Genomic DNA, 20140 nt, shown 5'->3' on the forward strand with positions numbered 1-20140 from the left:
TAGACGAGACAGAAAAAGATACACAATGAGACACAGAGAAGAAGGCCATGTTAAGATGGATACAAAAATCGGAGTGATGCAGCTACAAGGCAAAGAACACCAAGGATTGCCAGGAGCCACCAAAAGCTAGGAAGAGGCAAGGGAAGATTCTTCCCCAGGGCCTTCAGAGGGAGCACGGCCCTGCCAATACCTTGGTTTTGAACTTCTAGTCTTCAAAATTGTAAAAGAACGAGTTCTTGTTGTTTTATGGAACCAAGTTTGCAGTAATTTGTTATAGCAGTCCTAGAAAACTAATACACCTTTAAAAAAAATACATCCTTTTTTTCTAGCCATACAGCATCCTCATTACAACCTAGTTCATGTTAGTCCCCTTCAACCTGAATGGTCTCTTCTTGCTTTCTGCCAATTCAGATCCTACTACCCTCTTCTTCCAAAGCCCCCTTCCTCCAAGAAGCCTTTTCTAACACCTTTAGGGAGGAAAATACATAGGTATAAAAATTCCAGTGATGTGCTGTAATACTGTTCTCTGATCCAGGCAAAACAAGACCATTTTGGTTTTGTTGGTTGTTTGCTTGTTTTATTTATTTATTGTTTGGCTTTTAAATTTTCATGTTTATTCATATTTTTAAAAATATATGTACATAAAAAAGGAAGATTTACAACAGGGAAGATTGCCTTATATGCAACACAAATTTCAATGAACTCATGATGGGATCTCACATGATTATGGAACTAATTCAAGTCAATCTTCTCAAGTCCCTTTCCCAGCCATAATATAGACTGCAGAAGGGATCCCAGAAGACAATGCAAGTGGAATGAATATAAAACAAGCATTTTTAGCCTCTGGCAGCATTCAAGGGCCCAGAAGATATCCACCAAAAAGCTTAAGACAATTAAGATGTCAAGTGCCACAGAGAAGATAACCAAAAATTGATACTTCTCAAGTAGAAAGTCAGTCCTATTTAACACAACTTCACAATACCAAAACAAATACATGCAAGAAAGGGTTAGGTAGTCTGACTTTATTAGTTTTTTCTTCCCTCCCTTTTTTTAAATCTCAAAAAGGAAGTCACTTGCTTGATATCAAAAGTGCTGTTGAAAGAAAGGAGGGGGGAAAACCCACAGATGAATCTGGAATCTAGTTTGTTTTAGTAAATTGTGTGTTTTTCCACTTAACAACTAGACATTAACAACGATGTAACTCTGCAACAGTTTCTCATAAAAAGAGGCAAACAGGAAGAGAAAATTCATGCTCCAAATATTAAAAAATACGTTTCCACATTTGATCAAGAAGATTTTCCAGGTTTTGCTTTTTGGTAACACAGGTGACACAAGAAATCAAATTCAATATATTCCTATCCTTCCCTTCAGTCAAAAGCCAAGTGGTGGAGAGAAGGTGTGCTTGCTGTTAAGGGAAAGAATGCAATGCCCTGAGCCAGAGAATAATCCTGGAAATTGATCAATGTGAAAAGTGGCCCAAAGGAGTTCTGCATCTTCAAAATCTAATGAGATCATGTTTTTGGCTTATTCTCAAAGCTGTCTCTGTGTTTACAGTTGGAGAGAAGGAGTTAGTGGAGTTGTTTTTATAAATAAGATCAATTACTATAGTTACAACTGAAGTCCCCAAGCAGGAGGCTTTACAATTTAGTCAGGGCTGCACTGCCTCCTTTTTACTTCTAGCATCTGACCAGCATCCTGTCCTTGTTGCTTTCTACAGATATAAAAATCTTTGCAACTGTTTAGATAAAACTGGAAGAGGAGGAAAAAAAACCCCAAAGCTGACCATTAAAAAAAAAAAGAAAGACAGAAAGGAGGCTAGGGTAGGGGAAGGAAAAAGGATAAGTATAGTTTAGGAAAGTCTAGGATTATTGCAGAGATTAAAATGGCTGAGGAGAGGGGCAGGCACCAAGAACAGCACTTAGGCTAACAAATTCCTAGGTTGGTTTATTTATATTCCATCCCCACAATGTTCATAAGGGAGAAAAAAACGCAATTTTATAAGCATCAAAACTAAAACAAATTCACACTGACCTTAGAAAATAAGATTTTGAATTTAAGCACGATACCCTCTTCTCCTTTCATGACACGTCGTATCTATGGTATACCACCCAGTTTTTCCAGCTCTCAAATTCTTTGGTAGAATACTTTTACCACTGAAAGTATTTGCTGCCCTCCAGTGGAGTTTTGCATAACAGCGAAAGGTGAAAGAATCATTAGTTGAAGCAAAATAGCTGGGGTATGAGACTTGCAAGTAAGGTAGTGCAACCAGGAAGTGTGACTGGGTAAAATTTTTGTCTTTTTTGGCTTTTGTATCCCTAGGTAAGCCTTGTAAGCAAATTTATGGTTTCCTGTATGATAGTTAGGGAGTCCTGGTGGGTTTGTTTTCATTTTGTGTGTGTGTCATATTTGGAAAACCAGAGATTCCCCCATGTAACCTAATGCAAGACGCCACAGAAAACATCAGAAACCAAGGTCCAATGGTACAGATGGGTGACCGCTAAGTATGGGGTTCGAGAACCTTAAATGTTCTGTGTAACCATGTAGTACTAGATAATATTTCTCAAAGTCCATATTATCAACCAAAAATTTAAACACGCTCCATGACTCAGCATACTTCCATTAATGAAAACGTGTAATTAAAAAATCAAAGCAGAAAATAATTGGACCTTGAACTCTTTAACTTGCACAAATATCAATCCCACCATCATTTATGTTATCCAAAGGGTAAGAATTTTTTGTTTGTTTGTTTGTTTTACTGGGTAAGGATATTGAGAAAGAAATTATTTTAAACTCTACTTCCTTAAAAAAATAATTTGAGCTTGAACATTTAAAAAACTGTGCTTGAAAATGATGGAGGGTGCATCTCAAATTGGAAGTCACTTAAGTTATAATCACTGTAATTACAGGGAGGTACCCAGTGACTTTTAAGTAATTAAATGGATCAGGACTGCATATAAAACACAGCTTTGCAGTACAGTGGAGATGATTCAATGCCCAGCGACTATTTCTATACATATTATCAAACTAAATTTTAAGTATTTACCCCCATCCTACGTAATACTCCCTTTCTTTAATGGGTCTTGGGAGACATGAAAAAAAGCCCAGCCAAATTCAGCCTCTTCCGAGAGACCTCCCAAATCCCCCAGTCAAGGATAATCTTTACTTCCCTCATACTTCTGTAGCACCTTGCATGGCCTTGTGATATCTATAAAACTTGTGTTATAATAATTTACAACTTTTAATAAGTTATCTGAAAAATCATTTCATTTGATCCTTACAAGCACCCTTACAAGGCAAGTTTTACAGATGGGAAATAACCAAGGGCCAGAAGGTTGAAGTGATTGGTAGATGGAAGTGCTGCAGCCCAGGTCTCCAGACTCTGCATTCAGTGCTTGGCCACTCTACCACTCTATTGTTTAGAACATGCTCCTGATTAATTTTTATTTTCTATAGTGTTTGTCACGTGGAAAGCTCAAGAACTATTTGCTGAGTTAAATCAAAAACTGGAAGTTGGACAAATGGAAATGTTGGGGGTAGAGGAGGTTTAAACATTAAATGGTGCCTTATGTACTGCATGAATTAATTAACACTCACATTATATTTACAGTTTGTGCAATGGTGAAGAGCTCAGCTGCTAACCCAAAGGTTGTCAGTAGTCCACCAGCTGCTCCTTGAAAACCCTATGGGGGCAGTTCTACTATGTCCTATAGGGTCGCTATGAGTTGGAATTGACTCAACAGCAATAGGATTTAGTTTCTTTATCATAAGAAATAGGATACTCACAGCTATCTCACAGAAATATTCTGAGAAATAAGTAAAAGAACATAATAAAGTAACAGGTCGTTTGTACTCAATAAGTGGTATGCTTCCCTTCTGTGGTAGGCAGAATTCTAAGATGGTCCCAAGATTTCTGCCCCCTGATGTATACGTCCTGAATAATCCACGCCCCTAGAGTTGTTGCTTGGTGCCGTTGAGTCGGTTCCAACTCATAGCGACCCTATGTACAACAAAATGAAACAACAGAATGCCCGGTCCTGCGCCAGCCTTACAATTGGTGCTGTGCTTCAGCCCATCGTTGCAGCCACTGTGTTAATCCATCTTATTGAGGGTCTTCCTCTCTTTTGCTGATCCTCTACTTTACCAAGCATGATGTCCTTCTACAGAGACCGATCCCTTCTGTAACATGTCCAAAGTATGTGAGACAAAGTCTCACCATCCTCACTTCTAAGGATCACTCTGGCTGTACTTCTTCTAAGACAGATTTGTCGTTCTTCTGGCAGTCCATGATATATTCAATATTCTTTGCCAATTGTGAATAAGATGGGATAGTCCTTCCCTGGATTAGGCTATGTTATACAAGACTCATTCTTAGCAGACTGGAGACAGAGTTTTGAAGAAGCAAACTGCCATGCCGTGAACTGCCTATGGAGCCAGCCCGAGGGGAAGCACCTGAAGGCATCCTCTAGATGCTGAGAGTGGTCCCAGCCAACAGCCAGCAGGAAAATGGGGCCTCAGTCCTACAACCACAAGGAACCGAATTCTGCCAACAACCTGGATGGACCTGGAAGAGGACCCTGGGCTCCACATGAGAACCTCAGCCCAATCCATGTCTTGACTGCAGTTTTGTGAGACCGTGAGCAGAGGCTCCAGCAAGGCTGTGTTCAAACTCCTGACTGACCCACAGAAACAAGATAATCATATGTTGTTTTAAGCTGCTAAATTTTCTGTAATTTGTTCTGCAATCTGAGAAAACTAATACACCTTCCCTAAGTGAAACGAAAGGCGTCCTGGTGGTCAGGTGGTTAGGCGCTTGGCTGCTAACTGAAAGGTTGGTGGTTCCAACCCACCAGCTGCTCCACAGGAGACAGATGTGGCAGTCTGCTTCTGAAAAGATTACAGCCTTGAAACCCTATGGGGCAGTTCTACTCTGTCCTGTAGGGTTGCTATCAGTCGGAATTGAATAGATGGTAATGGGTTTTATAAGTGAAACGGGCCACGGTGATCTGTATGAAAAGAATCCTGGTGGCGCAGTTGTTAAGCACTCAGCTGCTAACCAAAAGGTCGGTGGTTTGAACCCACCAGCCGCTCTGCAGGAAAAAGATGTGGCAGTCAGCTTCCATAAAGATTACAGACCTGAAACCCTATGGGGCAGTTCTACTCTGTCCTATAGGGTCACTATGAGTGGGAATTGACTCGATGGTGACAGGTTCGGTTTGGTTGTTTTGGTTGGTCTGTATGACTGGTGAGTTCCCTAAGGAAGTCACATCATTTTAGCGATGCTTTGATGACCCACACAGTTCCCAGGAATGGTAACCTTCAGATCACCGAACATGACTCATCTGAGAATCCAACTGTCCTCAATCCCCTGATACATTCCACCCAGGGAGTTCCTAGGAAGGGCATTGATTCATCATTCTTAGATTATGTAGTCATGTTCCAGGGCAATCTGGGGACCCCACCATACCAGTCATTGTGGTGAGAAGACAGAATCACACAATTCTAAAACTAGAAGTGATCCTCAGAGACCCTTAGAAGTAATCTTGTCTTGTATCCTCATTTTTATGGAAACAGTAAGGCCCAGGAAGTATCTTCTTTAACATCTCACAACTAGTCAACTACAAGAGCGTAGCCAAGTTTTGTGTTGCCTGATGCTTATGCAATTTAAGGAACTCTCTTTGAGAAAAATACAAAATTTACAAATTACTTATAAATGTAATATTTATTTACAGCAAGAAAAGAAATCTGAACAATTTGCACACTTTTAAAAAATTCCACATACATCAAATCATCCAGAAAAAAGTAACATAATACTTTTATTAATGACCTGCCTGACATAGCTTTAATACTTTTTCCCTATAATTTTTGTCTGTATATGCTTTCACTGTTTCTTCAATAACAGCAATTTTGCAATATTTTCTATAGAAAAAAACAAAGATAAATTAATCTTGCCTCTAACTTGATTGATCGACTTGCTTGTAATTAGTAAGATTTAAGAAATGTTTAATTCTGTTTCATGTCATGTAAATATTTAGGATTAGTATCAAATCTGATTAAAAGAAAAAACCCAATTTCTATCACATATGAGCTGTAAAATTTGGGAGAATTTTCCACACACCAGTTCTGTACGTTTCTCCTCCACATGGGACATGTTCTTATCACATTACAATCTCTGGCCTTGAATCTTTGTGCCATGACCCCATTCAGTCAGCACAGTGGGCAACTGGAGTATTCCTGGTCATTCTGATATCAGGAGGGCCAGCAATGGTACACTCGTAAGTGACTGAAAACCTAAATGATACCCTATTGAACCCAAACTGAATGTATCCCCAACTCAAATTCCTCTTCGCCAGATCCCAAAAATGGGTGGTGGCCACTCTACCACTCCTCAAGAGTGGTAGAATGGTAGAGGGGATGGCTGGGTGGAAAAAGAACAATCTTAACCAACTGTTGTTTAAATATCCTACTTTTGCAAATTTACAAAAACACACATAAGAACATGTGGGCACATGCTCCCGGAGTTTTGGAAGGGCTTGTACAAGTGAGGAACCTATGAAGCCAAAGCCAGAGCAACCTCTGATCAGTGGAGGTAAAGTACATCAGTTTTACCTTGAAAAGCAGAGAGACAAGTCAAGCTCTTTGTTCATGGACGTTGTCATTGTACATTGTAGTCATCGTCATCACCACAATAGCCAGCATTTATTGAATGTTGATTCCATGCCAGTCATCAATATACAATTTACGTGTACATTTATCCTCCAAACAACCCCATGAGGTAAGCTTATTATTATGCCTATCTAACAAACGAGGAAAATCAGGCACAGAGAGGTTAAATAACTTCCCAGTCTCACAGCTAGTAAAGGGTGGAGGGATAATTAACCCCAGGCAGCCTGAACCCAGTGCTCACACTCCTTAGCAGTATGCTATATGTAGCACCACAGGAGCAAGCTTGTGACTGTGTGTGTGTGTGTGTATGTGTGTGTGTGTGTGTGTGTGTGTGTGTGTACGCGCGCGCGCACGCGCATTGGCAAAGAGGAAAGGAGGCCAGGGTTCTGTGATTCAATCATGATGTTGAGTTGACTTTGAGTTCTTAGTAGTTCTGTTTTCTAGCCTACTGGAATACAGAATGGATTGTGGAGTTGATTTTAGGTACAATAAGGATCAATCACTGCTATCCAAACACGAGCGTGACTCAGTAGGGACTGGAAAGTCCATCTGAAGGTTTTTTTTGTTTTGCTTTGTTTTTTAACCACAGATCACAGTATGCTAGTCAAAACCCCCATGATCAGGATATCAAAACTAGAAGGATAAACTAACTCACAGTGGCTACTCTCTCCATTTAGGGACGGCAGTACTCTCTCATCCAACTGCTCTTCAGATCCATGAGTAAATTTCCTAGTGGTGATGCCTCAGCCACTAAGGAGTTCAAGGAGCACTGGAGAAAGAATTAGGAGAAAAGAGCCTGGTCCCATTCTTGCAATTACTCCTCCTATAGTACGTTGGACAAGTCCAATACCCCTCTTGGCCTCAGTTTTCTCATTTCTGCAATAAGGAATTGGATAGCTGCTCTAATGTTCCACGATCTAGGGAGCATTACAAAATCCCTGTTTCTACCTTTAAACCACAAATTTAAAGCTTCAGAAGAGAAAACATTCAAGGCTGTGATGTTGGTGGAATATTTTGGATTTAACTCAGCTCTCTTTCTCATTTTGAGCAATACTAGTTAAAAAAAATTAACTTGATGTCTTTGGACACTAAACGATGAATGAATTTTTAATTATTGTTAGAGGAAAAACAGTGAGAATGTCAATGAATGTCAATTCTGAAGTTAAAAGCCACTGACAAGAGACAGGAGATCTTAGCAAATGTCTCTAAAAGAGCCCTGGCTTTTCTGTCTTGCTGCTCCCAAGGCTTGTTCCTGTAACAAACCTCAACTTCAGTGATCCCTCCACTTATACATTTCAGGCACTTGGTGCCCGGTTGTGGCCATGTCGTGTGACAGATGAAATCCTGGAGACCCAAGTTCTGGTCCCAGAGCAGCACTGCTTAGCCAGGGGACTGTGGACAGGTGTCCTCCTCCCTCTTCTGGCCTTGCTTTCCTCATCTGTAGGGAAGGAAACCTGACCTACTTTCTTCCTCACATCTTTCCATCTCAGAAATTGTGTTTTCTAAAAGGCAAGTTACTCTGAAAAATGAAATGAGCTATCACTTTTGCTGATGAAGTATAAAAAACCCATTAATGTCGAGTTGATTCTGACTCATGGCAACCCTATAGGACAGAGTAGAACTGATCCATAGGGTTTCCAAGGCTGCAAACTTTATAGAAGCAGACTGCAAAATCTTTCTCCTGCAGAGTGGCTGGTGGGTTCAAACTGTCGACCTTTAAGTTACCAGCTGAACACTTAACCACTGTGCCATCGGGCTTCCTTTCTGATGAAGTATACCACAGCTTAATCAAAGTAAGCATTCTCTTCTCCTTGTTCCGTTTTGGCTGTGGTGATGCAATCTGTTTTCCCTGGGCAGGGTAATTTTCAAACCTCCTTATCACATTTTCAGTAGCACAAATGATAAATAACATTTGTTTAGCCAGGGTTTATAATTCCCTGGCATGTGTTTAAAGAATATTTTGAGAGTTTTGAAAAACAATGCAATTTAAAGAAGACAACACTACAACGAACACATCTACTCTTTTCACTTAGCCTGATGAGTGGAAAAGTATCCTATGCCCACTTTTCACTTCTCCGACACCAAATACGTGTATCAAATCAGTTCAATTCCACTTCTGGTCTCACACCAGCTGCACAGGCAGCACTTCTTTCTGTGGCCCTGGCCACCCAGATCTAGGTCCGAGCTCCTAAGTTAAAGGACACGGTCCTCCAGACGGCCACGTCAGCCCAAGATCTCAGATGCCAGCCACAAGCTTGGGAGTCCTCACAACATCTTCACTTCAGGATATCAGCCATGAGCTCTGGCGTGCCCAGCCTCCTCACTTCTGCCCTGCTGGCTCCCACTACTCCCTCAGGTTCAACAAGACAATTCACTAGAATGACTCACAAAACCCCCAGAAAGCACTATACTTAGAATTACAGTTTTATTACAGCAAAATGGATTCAAATGAAGAGAGACATATGAAGAGGTCTGGGGGAGTTCCCAGTGCAAAGTTTCCACTTCCCGAAAAGATTCATGATACACCGCCCCCCCCCACCCAACATGCACTGATGTCTTTCCCCAACCAGGAAACCCATGGAGCACGTGGAAGTACGTGGAGCCTTTATTGGAAGCCTCATTATGTAGGTATGATTGACTTAATCATGCCCTCCCTCTAGGTCAGCTGATATCTCAACCACTCACCACTGCGTGGTCTTTCTGACCTGGCCAGCCCCACCTGAGGTGTGGCCTGGAGGCCTTATCAAACGGGCTTTAATTAAATCTCCAATGTTTTTAAGAGGTTATTTCTCAGGAACCAAAGACAAAGACCAAAACATTTGGGTAAAGTTAATTTTAAAACTCACACCTAAGTAATCCTCAAAGTTTTCTTCTCACTCTTACTGAACACTTGCTTCATGCCAGGCCCAGTGCTAGGTGTTAGGGTTCTGAGGGAAAGGAGAACATGACCCCAGGAGGGCATAGTCACGGTCTCTCTTTAGGAAGCTCACTCCCATTCTAGGTGGTGATCCCACTTACAGTGATAGATACCGAAAGCCTCCTGGGCCTGAAATTATATACATTGCTTTAGTGAGGTGCCAGAGAGAGAGATTCACCTTCTTTTGTGCCTAGATTAGTCCCCCAGGATATAGTGGTACTGAAAGCCAGTTTGGTGCTGTGCTGTGGTCCTCAAACATTCATACACACCAGAATCACCTGGTGGGCTTCTTATCACACAAACTACTGGGCTTCACCCCCAGATTTCTGATTCAGAAGGTCTGGGGTGGAGCCAAGAGTTTCCATTTCTAATAAGTTCCGAGGTGATGCTGATGTTGCTGTTCTGGGGCCCACACTTGGGGAACCTCGGCTGTAAAGGAATGATCATGAATAGATCTAATTAGTCTGGAAGGAGGCCCTGATGTTGGTATGTTTTAAAAGCTCCCCAGGTGTTTCTGAAGTTCAATCAGGGTGGAGAACCACTAGATTAGATTAGAAGATGTTACTTTCCCAAAATAATTGTACTTGTGAAATGGTTCTAAGTTTATGTCTGTTTCTGTGTACCCTGACTGATTAATGATTTCTTGCCCTGTAGGCTCAAATTTCAAGGTAAAATTATGCTTAGGATGACATTTCACAGAAAAGAGTAAAATGGAGCCCACATTTTTTTGATCACTGACTAAATGCAAGGTGCCATCTCTCCCAACATTGTATTGGGTGCAGAAGAACACGAACAAAAATACGGTCTCACTTTAACTACGTAAGTGCCGACAGATACAACAGTTTAACGTATTAACTTATTAGTCATTCAATAAACATCCTTTGAGTGCTCACTCTGTGCTGTGCCAAGGAGCTCACGCTTTACTCTTTCTATGTTAGAGGCTATGGAGGTTTTTAAGGATGAAAGTGATATAATCTGAATTGCATGTTAGTATTGTCCATGATTAATTAGAAGGTCCTTGGAGCAAGAAATGCTGGGAGAAAATGTCAGACTTAAGTCAGCAGAGAGGAGGAGGGAGAACTTTCTGAGAAAAGGAGGATTCCCTCAATTAACTAAAAAATCTTTCTGAAGTGATGAATCCAACCTTTTCCTCAAACACTTAAAAATATCTTGAGCTCCAGTCTCCCATTTCCAATGCCTTCTGGAGGTATTTTTCAAGTTTCCATAAGGCTATTTTACTCATTTTCACCTATTAATGAGATACTACCATTCTCTAAAAAATCTCAAATGTACAATGAAGGCATCTCTGATCCTAAATAGACATGATATCCCCCATGAACCTTCTTTAGTCCTCTCTCAGGACATGTATCATGTTGCATCTAACATAATTATGGTTTACGACCTTCTCGTCTTACCTGTCTCCAGATGTTAGACTCATTGAGGACAAGGAGTATGCCTTGTTTGCTTGCATATCTGCAACTTGAAGCTTGCATTTATCATTTGTTAAATTAGCTTGAGAAGATAAAACGACTACAAAGGATGAATTTTAAGCCTTCCTGGAAAATTATAGCCAATCTAGAAGAAGCCATCCTCAGGACAACAGGAGAATAGATTTGGTTCGTCTTACCAGCTAAGAGGCAGCATCAGGGATTCCTAGTCTTTTTATTTCCAGGTGCCACTGCAGTCAGATCACTAGTTAATGAATCTCCTTTGGCTCAGCCTCTGGAGAGGAAAAGCCAAAGTGAGGACCCAGAGAAGAGGCCGCCTTTACTGCTACAGTTTGGCAGACATCACTAAGAATGGAAGCATTCATTTCTAAGATCCACAATTTACCAGAATTCTAGCAAAAAAAAAAGCTCAGGCTTACCCAATGCATCATCACAGTGGCGTTTCCAGTGCTACCAAGAAAGTCAGACTGTGTGTGTGCCTTTGCCTCAACATTTCGGGACACCCCTGCCCCACAGACTTCCTCAGCTTCTGCTTTTCCAGGAAGTAATTTGGCCTGCTAAAACCAAAAGAGGAGTAGCCCCGTAGGGCTGAATCGAAAACAAGAGAGTTTCTACCTGGGAATTATGAAGTGTGGGAAACCCTCCCTGGCCACTTTGTCCCGAACTGCACCACGAATTATCTGAGTCCGTTGACAAGTGCGGGTGTTCCGTGGTGAGCCAACACAATAGTTGTCAACATGGAGCTGTCTGCCTTTATAACATTCTTATGGAGGATTGTGAAGGGTAATCAGATTCTGAGTTTAGGTCTGATATTCAAGCAGGAATTTAAAAGTTCCTGAAGGTTTTTGTGGAAATAGTAACTTTGTTTACCACAACAGCCCCTTTAGAGGGTCCACTGATCCAGCCTTTTTCTTCTCCTGTCAACGCACATTCTGTGATGATCAGTATATAGAGTTTTTATAGATTTTACAGCCTCTGCCGGTAATTTGTCTCAGTATTTCTTTATGAAAAGAACATCATACTTTTCTTAGTGTGATATAACTTCCTGTGGAGATACTTTTAAGCCACATCTTAATTCTCTCTTCCTGAAATTAGAATATTCCGATTTTATTGGCTCATTCACTCACCCATCCACTCAACTAATATTTAGAGAGTTCCTTCTATGTGCTGGGCATTGTGCTGGGATACAGTGGTGAGCAGAACCAGACCTGGTCCTTGTCTTTGCTGACCTTACAGTCTAGTAGAGGTAAAGACAAACATGAATCAAATCATCACACAAGTTAAATTGTGAAATTGCACCTATGAAGAAGCAGAGGTACCTGGTTATGTGGAAGGATAAAACAAGATTTGACTCAGGGCAAACAGGGAAGGATTTACTGAGGAATGTTGAGCTGAGAGCCGAGGACTGAGACAGGAGCTACCTAAATGAAGACTTTTCAGATGGTGCGAATAGCGTGTAGAAAGACTATGGTGTGAGAGAGTATGAATGACAAGAGTAAATTTAAAATAAAAGAAAGGACTGGGAAAAAAGATGGCTCTGTAGAAAAAGGTTGTCTTTATTATAAGTGCAGTAGGAATTCCTGAATGGTTTTAAAGTGTTGGTGGGATGAACTAGAAACAAATATAATTGCAGTTTTAAAAAGTTTCTCTCTCTGGTTGGGAAATTGTTGAATGTAGGGGGCATTTAGTGGAGAAGGATGAATTATTGAGCGTGTTTTGCAAGAGTCCAAGTGAAAGAGATAAGACTAAAGTGGTAGCAGTGAAGCAATTAGTCAGACTGGGTTGGGGGCTAGGGAGAGCGGAAGGATGTATCTGGTCATCTCCAGGTTTCTGAAGTGCATAACGGGATAGTCTGAGTGCCAGTCAGTGAATGAGGTGACACTTCCAAAAGACATACTGAGAAAAGATCATCAGTTTGAATGTTGAGGTGTTGAGCTTCAAGACTTCCCTTCACTAGCCCTCTTATTTTTCCCTAGTCTTTAAGCATCTTTTAAAAAACAATTCCCTTCTGGAATCTATAGTAATTGAAAAGAAAGAGGTTGCAAAAATGTAGGGCAGCATCTCTTACAATCTTCTGTTTTGCAGATGGTAAGAGGTTTTCAAACATCTGCCACTTTGGAGAACCTAACTCTATTTACTTTTCTAATACATGTTAATCACCCAACAAACGCAAAGTAAAGCAAGTGATGCCTTACTCACTAGTCACACAATCTGATTTTTCAGTCCCTGTAAGCACCGATTGTGACATTGACACCATTCCTCCATCCCATCCTATAATACGCATTATATTGTATACTAATCTGTTGACCACACTTGGCTTATAGTTCTATTCACATTGGAATGCACACAGCACCTCTCTCCAAGTTCAATGAAAGCTCACTGATGGTAGGAATCACATCTTACATTTCTAAGGCTTCACAGAAAATGCTCTAGGATAAAAGACCTTGATCCGGATACAACAAACACCGTACATTTCCCAATCAACTACTAACCTGAAAGTTGATGGTTCAAACTCACCCAGTGATGCTATGGAAGAAGGCCTTGGCGATCTGCTTCTGTAAAGATCACAGTCAAGAAAACCTTAGGAAGCAGTTCTGTTCTGTAACACATGGGGTCACCATGAGTCGGAATTGATTTGACGGCCATGGGTTGGTTTGGAACACTGTGGTGGGCGTTGGTAAAGGAATAGTGACATATTACATAAAAAAAGAATTGTCTTTGGGGGCTTGATTTCCAATGCCAGTATTGTCACTTAACTACCTATGTAAAAGTGGGCAAATTACTTGAATTCCCTGGGCTTCAGCTGCCTCAATTATATATCTGTGAAGATTAAGTTAAAAGAGATACTGTGCCTTAGAACATGAGCATTTATCACAGAACCTGGGACAGCTTTCCTTATCTTCAGTAAATGTTGAATAAATAAAGGCATGGATGAACGGATATCTGACTGAGTGAAGCTGAAGGAGAGAGTACTGAGTAGAAAGGTTATTTAGTCAGGCAGTCACGGGGATGTAGCCCCCATTCGGCCACTGACTCTGATTCTAGGTTAATTCCTTCCCTTCTGTGCCTGTTTCCTCTCTGTAAAACCTCCCCCAAGAATATGCTGCGCATTTTTTCCTGACACCCTATTGTCACGGCCACGGAGCCAGGGAGCCATGGAGAGAAGCTCTTTACCCAATTATACCCCTTTGAAGAGAGGGACGCTAAATTGAAGGCATTGTCCCTTATTCGTTTCCAGTATGAAAAGCCCTCTTCAGAGGGAAAATGACAGTCTTTGGATTCACCCCTAAGATTCTGTCTGTCTTATTTTCTTCTTCTCTGTGAGTAAGAGACAGCAGGAGAAATTCCACTTTACGAGACACAATTATTTAACAAGTGAATCCTCAGCAATTCAAAAGCCAGAAGCCTGTGTGGCAGGAATGGGCAGGTACCAATTACCTCACAAAGATTGGCTCTGAGTTTCCAGACGAACAATTCCAACCATTACAGAATTTCCCTGTTCATAGTTCAAACGTCCATTGTTGTACCCAAATTTTAGCCTCTATGTGCGATTAACTCAATGCAACTTAGAGTTGGTCTGAGAACGACAATAAGAAACTGCCTTTGCTGCTGACTCGTTAATCCTATCAATTGTACCTACATTTTGTAAGTTTAATTTTGATGTGATCTATGATCACATCAGAGCCCTGGTAATGCAGTGGTTAAGAGCTTGGCTGCTAACCAAAAAGTCAGCAGTTCGAATCCATCAGATGCTCCTTGGAAACCCTCTGCGGCAGTTCTACCCTGTCATATAGGGTCACTATGAGTCGGAGTCAACTCAACGGCAATGAGTTTTTTATGATCACATAGGTCAAAATTAGAGTATTGTTGAATAATATCTTCTTTTGCCTAAAGGATCAACAAATACATAGAGAGGCCTACAGTGTGTAACGAACTGTGAGGGGTAGATAATTCAGACGCGTCTGTCTTGTTCACCTCTGTGCCTTCATGCATTCATTTGACTGATACTTATCAAGGGTTGACTACACTGTATTGGGCATTGATTATACAGTGGAAAACAAATGAATACAGTCCCTGGCTGCCAGTTTAGCACAGTGCTTGGCACAGTGACACCTAATAATTATCTATTGAATAAATTCATGAGGCAATTCACTGAGATCAGCAAATGATAAAAGAAAAGAGAATAGGTATGGGAGAGAGATAGAAGCTGGTGAGTTTAGCTGTGGGCAGTAACTTTGAGGTGATAGAGAGAAAAGTATCAGATCTACAATAGACGAAGGTATCATTCAGTGATACCCTAATTTTGATCTATGTTATCATAGATCACATCAGGTCAGGAGTATACATACAGATTGTGCTCTTCTGAGAGAAGACTATAAAGAACTATAAAATACCATGCTGGTATGATGTAATCAATTCTAAATCAACCCTCAAACCAAAATCTCAGTATTTAAATGAGTTCTGTTATTCAGGCAGTGCCAAAGTAATATTGCCGGATAACAGAGATGAGTCATAGCTGAAGGACCTGTTATTGTTATCAGATGGAGAAATGGGAGGTATATGCTTTCCGTCTTTACTAATGGGGTCTTTCCTTAAGCTGAAAGGATGAGTTTTGTTCAGGAAGATTGAATTTCAGCTGAGATTTATCACAAACTCAGACATTCGCAATGATACTGTCCTCTTTGTAAAGTGTGTAGACATTACAGATACTCAGGAATCACCTGTAGTGAGGTTTTCAATGCTCTTTACAGTTCTATCTCCAACCAAAACCAGTTACCATTGAGTCGATTCTGACTGATGGGGACTGCATGTGTGTCAGAGCGGAACTGTGCCCCATAGGGTTTTCAGCGGCTTCTTTGTCAGAAGTATATCACCAGGCCTTTCTTCCGAGGCATCTCTGGGTGGGCTTGAACCTCCAACCTTTCAGTTAGCAGCCGAGGGCTTTAACTGCTTCAACCAGGAACTCCAGATCTATCACTTGTTGTTGTTAGGTGACGTCAAGTTGATTTTTGACTCATAGTGACCCCATAGGACCAAGTAGAACTGGCCCATAGGATTTTCTAGGCTGTAATCTTTATGGAAGCAGATTGCCAGGTCTGAGTGGCTTCGAACACCAACCTTTGGGTTAGCAGCTGAGCACTTAACCTTTGCACTACCAGGGCTCCTCTAGTTCTGCCACCAAAAAACCCAAACCCGCCACCGTCAATTCTGACTCATAACAAACCCTATAGGACAGAGCAGAACTGCCCCATAGGGTTTCCAAAGAATGGCTGGTGCATTCGAACTGCAGACCCTTTGGTTAGCAGCCAAGCTCTTAACCACTGCGTCACCAGGGCTCCAGTTCTATTACCACCCCCCCCAAAAAGAACAAAAAACCCATTGCTGTCGAGTCGATTCCGACTCAGTGGCTCTTAAATTTAGATTGGAATCAACAGTAGAATGAGATAGTTGGTCAGAAGGGAATATCCTTAGTTTCTCTTACATGAAATTCTTCAAAAAAAAGATACTGTAGAAGATACATATTTTATAAAAGCATAAGCAACTTGAAATATTATAGGACACTAGTAAAAAATAGGGCGGGAAAAGTTGATAGAGAGCTTTGAATACTTGGCTTATTATTTGAACTTTATCTTGCAGGTCACTGAAGATTTTGATCAGCTGGTATAACATGATCAGCATTCTGCTTTAGAAAGTGACGCTAATAATTTTTATTTTGTTTTACTATTTCAAATAACATTCTGTCTAGGACCCAAGTTCAAAATTTCTCCCAATATTCATTATAAGCTTGGAGAACCAAACTTTTAAAAAAAAATAATTTCTAGCTCAGCAAAATCTCCATCTTGGTTGGGGCTTTGCTTTAACCTTCACTTGCACGCTTATGCGTTTGCTTCATGTGAAATAAGTGTAGATGAAGACTCCCGCTCGTGGTCAAGTGCTACTCCACGAAGCATGTGCAAGGCCCTGGAGCTTACGGGGACTAGGAGAGCAGCGAGCGGAGCAGGCAGCAATCAGAGTGCTCAATCAAAATGCTGAGAATTGCTGGTACAGGGATGCAGTGCTGGCACAATGCCAGGCATCAGGCTAGGCCAGGGACTCAAAAACTCATCCTGAATTCAGGGACCATGGACTTCCCAAGCTCCAGAAGTCCCAGTAGTACCTTATAAAGTACTAAGGCTTTACAGGATCATAGACATTTGAATGAACTTTAACGAGTTGATTGAGAGGAAGAAATACGAAAATGATCCATCAGTCTAGCTACTGCAGGTTTTTAGCTAAGCCCTAAAAGCTAGGACTAGCATGTTATGGCTTATACTATCTCCCATGTTCCTCTCAGTGCTCTCCAATCTGACCTTGAGAGTTGACCTTGGGAAAAGAGGAAGAAAGCTTTCAGTTCAACTTCTTTGAGCCTGAATTCATCGTCTGCCACAATTCCCATCTTTCCTTCCCCTTGCAATGTTTCTTATTTAGTCTATTAGAAAGATTATAGGTTGTTGACTTTCAGACTTTATTTCCTTTTTTTTTGGTCTTGTTTTTCCCCCTTACCTTTGTGTGAAGCTGACTTTGTTTCTTTTATTTAGCCAGTGGATCTTAATACTGTTTTTGGAATAGCACCATGTGATCTTCAGCATTTCGACTGGAATAAGTGGGAAAAGAGCAGAGTATAGTGTCCATTCCTAATGTTCTAAGAATAATTCAAATAAGCCTGTTCCATAATACTGACAGGATCTCCCCTGGCTCTCTGCTTTTAGACAAGCTATCACAGCTCCGCCAGCCAGGCATGGGAGGCCAGGAACGGTAAGAGACTGCCACCTCGTGGACTCAAGGAAAATGCTCCACTCTGTGAAAAAAATGAAGGCCGGTTTAGCTCTCAAAACACGTTTAAGAGACTGGTATTTTAAAATGGCTTGAACACCTTCCAGTCACTGAAGCGAAGCCTGAATTTATGAATTCTCAGTCCTAGGTATTCTTTGAGTTGTAGCAGAAATATCTGTAGAATGAACTTGTCCTCAGACAAAATTTAAGGCGAAGGACAACCCCGGTTTCTCTTCTTGAAATAAAGGGCTTAGAGTGGTCAGGAATTCAAAGCAAGAAAAAGGAACACTAAATACGCAGATTACATTCAAATTAAAATTTACATAGTGTATAAGCACTAAATTCTTTTCCTGCTTTAAAGTACTAAGTCTTCCCTGAAGAAATCTCTTCTCTCCTGGGAACTATCACTTATTTTGCAAAAGTCCATTCATTACCTTTTCATATTTAACACTAGCAATTACCAAAGGAGTGGTTCATGGAGCATCGGCATTAAAATCACATATCAAGTTCTCTTCAAGCTTCAAGCGCAGCATCTTGGGCCCCACACTAGATCAACGGAATCAGAATTTGGGGGGCTGGAGCCCAGAAATGGGCATTTGAAGCTAGCGCCCCAGATGATTCTTTTACATACTATGTACTCCAGCTAGAGACCCCACTGCTGTCTGCACTGTATCCAGAAAGCAAACAATTTAGGAAGACAATTGCCCTTTCTCCTGCCTGTTAGCGTATCACTAGTGTTTCATAAGGAGCCCCCAGCTGGCGTAAATTGTTAAGCACTGGACTACTAATTTAAAGGTTGGTGGTTTAAACCCACCCAGAGGTGCCTCGGTAAACAGGCCTGGCAATCTGCTTCCAAAAGGTCACAGCCTTGAAAACCCTACGGAGCAGTTCTAGTCCGCACACATGCGGTCGCTGTGTTGGAACAGACTCTATCACAACTAACACAGTAACAAGTGTTTCATAGTCCAGCATCCTGGAGCACCTCCTCTAGGAAGCTTTCCTGATTTATCCAAGACAATCCAAACAGATGCCTCCCCCTCTGCGCCCGTCACCCCATTCATAACCTCATACAGGTTATAAATAGTCAGGTCATTCCACCCTTCTATTTTAGCTCATCAAGATCTTCACCGAGACACCCTGGGAGGTAGGAGCTCCCGCTCATCTCTTTACGGGCCCCGCAACATAGTACGTAGCAATGTTTTGCGCATAGCAAGGATTTAAAGAATTCATCCCAAACTGTTAGGAAATTGTTACTGCAATCTTCTGGCTTCAGGTGACTAACCGAGCAAAAAGACTTGCAGCACAGGCCGGAAAGCAAGCCTCCCATCCACCTTCCAAGCAGCAGACCATCTACCCAGTGGAGCAGCTCCCCTCTGCCCTGCTCAAGCACCGAGACTGCCGAGTTATTCAGACACACCAGTCCTGTGGCAACCACGTGGCTCTCTGTGGTGCCCAGGAATTCTGAGTGACAAAGGAGATCGTGGTCTGTTCCACTGTCTAGCAATTGTGTCATTGAACAAATCACTCCATAATGTCAGAAGAGGCATTCTTTGGGACAGCCAAGTGACAGACTTTGTCTTGATTCCAGACAGTAGAGGCATCTGTCTGGAAATGATGCGTCTCACTGAAGGTTGCACGTTTCTCCCCAGAAAAGCGAGACTATAGCCAGTCATTGAACAGAGCACACAAACATGAATGACCACTTAAAAAGCCACAGTTTTACCTTTTTAGCACAAGCAGATGGAAACTTAAAACAAAAAAACTATGTTGCTGTATACAGAATGAGAAACATTGATCCTCACTCTTCAGGCAAACTGCTTTCAGAAGAGGCAAATCAATTTGCCTAAAGTATTGGAACATAACGATAGTTCTAGGTTAAACACACAGTTCATTCAGCTCAATGTGACTGTTTCTAATAGTGATGCCTCATGGAAGTATTAAATTCAACAAGTGTTTACTGAGCACCGGCTCATCTAGTGAGCCATTAGATGCTATGGAATCAAAGAACGAATGGGTAGCATGTGTCAAGTTGAGTAATTCTGGGATGGCCTCATAGAATAAGGTATGATTTCCGTGTGCCTCAAAGGATGCACAGTCTAGGTATTTGAAGAAGAGGAAATAGCACGAACAGCAGCCAACAAGCCAAGATATCCCTTCCTTTCCACCCCTCCCCTGTGGTCTTGCTCAGTGAGGTGACCATCCACATGTATAACCTACCCAGATCATTGGCATCTTCACCTTCAATGCTTAGTAACCCACCTAGTAACCCACTCCCATGTTACATATGGACTTGCCACCT

At 41.4% G+C, this 20140-nt stretch overlaps 1 protein-coding gene across 1 annotated transcript in view; it reads right to left on the bottom strand.

Moving 5' to 3' along the window:
- FGF12 (fibroblast growth factor 12) overlaps positions 1–20140 on the bottom strand; it is a 587132-nt gene that overhangs the window by 301065 nt on the left and 265927 nt on the right. The window lies entirely within an intron of this gene.

This window comes from Trichechus manatus, unplaced genomic scaffold, assembly GCF_000243295.1.
Source record: "Trichechus manatus latirostris isolate Lorelei unplaced genomic scaffold, TriManLat1.0 scaffold00026, whole genome shotgun sequence".
Lineage (NCBI taxonomy): Eukaryota > Metazoa > Chordata > Mammalia > Sirenia > Trichechidae > Trichechus > Trichechus manatus.